This window comes from Chrysoperla carnea (genome assembly GCF_905475395.1).
Source record: "Chrysoperla carnea chromosome X unlocalized genomic scaffold, inChrCarn1.1 SUPER_X_unloc_81, whole genome shotgun sequence".
Taxonomy (NCBI): Eukaryota; Metazoa; Arthropoda; class Insecta; order Neuroptera; family Chrysopidae; genus Chrysoperla; species Chrysoperla carnea.
In genome coordinates this window covers 30,001-33,239 of record NW_025408213.1, presented here as the reverse complement: position 1 = coordinate 33,239, position 3,239 = coordinate 30,001, and the positions used below count along the sequence as shown (strand labels likewise).

The following is a 3,239-nucleotide window of genomic DNA, read 5'->3' as shown; positions in this document are numbered from 1 at the left end:
GGAATGAGTACACTTTAAATCCTTTAACGAGGATCCATTGGAGGGCAAGTCTGGTGCCAGCAGCCGCGGTAATTCCAGCTCCAATAGCGTATATTAAAGTTGTTGCGGTTAAAAAGCTCGTAGTCGAATCTGTGTCCTACACTGTTGGTTCAATGCTCGCATTGTTTAACTAGCATGTTATGTGGGACGTCCTACCGGTGGGTGGTACAGATTATGTATAAAGTATATTTTAGTGTTATTATTTATTTAATGCATTATATATATTTTTATTATGTAATTTGTCGTAAGTGTTTAACCGTTAAGAGCGGTGGCAGCCCCCAATTGCAATCCCGTCGCGGTGCTCTTAATTGAGTGTCGAGGTGGGCCGGTACGTTTACTTTGAACAAATTAGAGTGCTTAAGGCAGGCTCAAATTTTGCCTGAATATTGTGTGCATGGAATAATGGAATAGGACCTCGGTTCTATTTTGTTGGTTTTCGGAACTCCGAGGTAATGATTAATACGGACAGATGGGGGCATTCGTATTGCGACGTTAGAGGTGAAATTCTTGGATCGTCGCAAGACGGACAGAAGCGAAAGCATTTGCCAAAAATGTTTTGATTGATCAAGAACGAAAGTTAGAGGTTCGAAGGCGATCAGATACCGCCCTAGTTCTAACCATAAACGATGCCAGCTAGCGATCCGCCGAAGTTCCTCCGATGACTCGGCGGGCAGCTTCCGGGAAACCAAAGCTTTTGGGTTCCGGGGGAAGTATGGTTGCAAAGCTGAAACTTAAAGGAATTGACGGAAGGGCACCACCAGGAGTGGAGCCTGCGGCTTAATTTGACTCAACACGGGAAACCTCACCAGGCCCGGACACCGGAAGGATTGACAGATTGAGAGCTCTTTCTTGATTCGGTGGGTGGTGGTGCATGGCCGTTCTTAGTTGGTGGAGCGATTTGTCTGGTTAATTCCGATAACGAACGAGACTCTAGCCTGCTAAATAGACGTACTTTACCGGCATCTCAAGGCCCATCGGCTGTTTGTTTCCCATTTCATTCATTTTCATGTGTGTTATGTATTGTATTTATATATGCATGTATTTTTGAGATTTAACGATCAAGATTATATTTTGTATATATTGTGCTTTATGTTGCATATGTTATGGTGTATGGGTACGCAGTTTTTTGATGTGGTTTTTACTGCCGGCGTACAAATAATTCTTCTTAGAGGGACAGGCGGCATTCTAGCCGCACGAGATTGAGCAATAACAGGTCTGTGATGCCCTTAGATGTTCTGGGCCGCACGCGCGCTACACTGAAGGAATCAGCGTGTCCTCCCAGGCCGAAAGGTCCGGGTAACCCGCTGAACCTCCTTCGTGCTAGGGATTGGGGCTTGCAATTGTTCCCCATGAACGAGGAATTCCCAGTAAGCGCGAGTCATAAGCTCGCGTTGATTACGTCCCTGCCCTTTGTACACACCGCCCGTCGCTACTACCGATTGAATGATTTAGTGAGGTCTTCGGACTGGTACGCGGCAATATTTCTGATATTGCCGATGTTGCTGGGAAGATGACCAAACTTGATCATTTAGAGGAAGTAAAAGTCGTAACAAGGTTTCCGTAGGTGAACCTGCGGAAGGATCATTAACGATATATATAAAATATATTTATTTATATTTTTTGTATTGTTTTTAAATATTCCAAAAAATAAAAATATTATTGATAAGAAATATTTTTTTTAACAAAATAACATATTAATATGTAATTTTCTCAAAATATATAATAGTAATTATGTGTTAAAAGAGATTTATTTTGGTTATGATATCATATTAAAGTAATACGCCAAACTTTTTTTATACACATAATATATCTATACATATAATATAGAGAATATTATATAAATATTAATAATATATTTGTTACATATAAAATATTTTTATATTCAATATTATTATTATTATTAAACAATAATTATTAATAAAATCTATAAATAATTTCTCTTATAAAAAAGTGAAATTAAAAATAGAATATATTGAAATTATTTGTTTATATGTATATAATCTCTATTAAGAAAAATAAAATAAGATTATAATTGATATAATCTATATTTTTATTTTTCTATGTTATATAATAAAAATAAAGAAAACACAAGATAAAATTTTTTTAAAGAATAAAATTTATTTCAAATTTAAATTTCTTTATGTTTTGTCTTGATATTTCTTTTTTTTTATTAAAAGTTATTATGTTAAAAAACAAACCCATTTGTTTTGTACCATATTAATATTATATATATTTTTATGTAGAAAATAATTTATAAAAAAAAAATAAATACATTTCTATAAAATATACCAAATATTAATTATTATATCTAGCTAGCACTAACAAAAATATCAAAAATGTTATGTATATATTTATTAATACCATAATATCTTTAATTATATATATATATATTTAAAATAAAATATATAATTTATATTCTAGAAAAATTTTTTTATTTTAAAAGAATTTATAAAGATATATAAATTAATAATTTTATTTTTTATATTAAAAATAAAGATTATTATTAATAATAATACTTACATTTAAAATTTAAAAAGATTACCCTGGACGGTGGATCACTTGGCTCGTGGGTCGATGAAGAACGCAGCTAATTGCGCGTCAACTTGTGAACTGCAGGACACTATGAACATTGACATTTCGAACGCACATTGCGGTCCTTGGATACTGTTCCCGGACCACATCTGGCTGAGGGTCGTATACATTATATTAATATAATAAAAGATTATTTTACATAAAATTTTTTTTATGAAAAAGAAATTTATCAATAATTAAAAAAGAAAATTTATTTTTTCATATTTAATTAAATTGATAAATAAAATTTTTATAAAAGAAATGTAAAATTATTTATATATGAATGTTTTACGCCAAATATAAGAAAAAAATAAATATAAAATGTTTTTAATAGCATTTAAAATTTATATATTTTTTATTATTTGTCGACATTTTTAAATTAATATATCAATATTATTTTTTATCATTTATATATAATATTATAAAACTTTATGTTAATAATAATATTAATAATAAATGATATTAATAATATATTTTTAAAATATTAAATAAAGAAGAATAAACAAAAATATTATATATTAATATTTTGTTATGGAATATTTTATTTGTAATAAAATTTTCAATATACTCGAAAAAAATTAATATATATAATTATTTATTTTTTATTTTCTTCTCTTTAGATAAATATA

At 30.0% G+C, this 3,239-nt stretch overlaps 1 non-coding gene across 1 annotated transcript; it reads left to right on the top strand.

The window, feature by feature from the left end:
* The first annotated feature begins 2,578 nt into the window (after positions 1-2,578).
* Positions 2,579-2,734, top strand: LOC123304702. Its single transcript, XR_006536697.1, has one exon. It is a non-coding gene; the product is annotated as a 5.8S ribosomal RNA (ribosomal RNA).
* Positions 2,735-3,239: the final 505 nt, after the last annotated feature.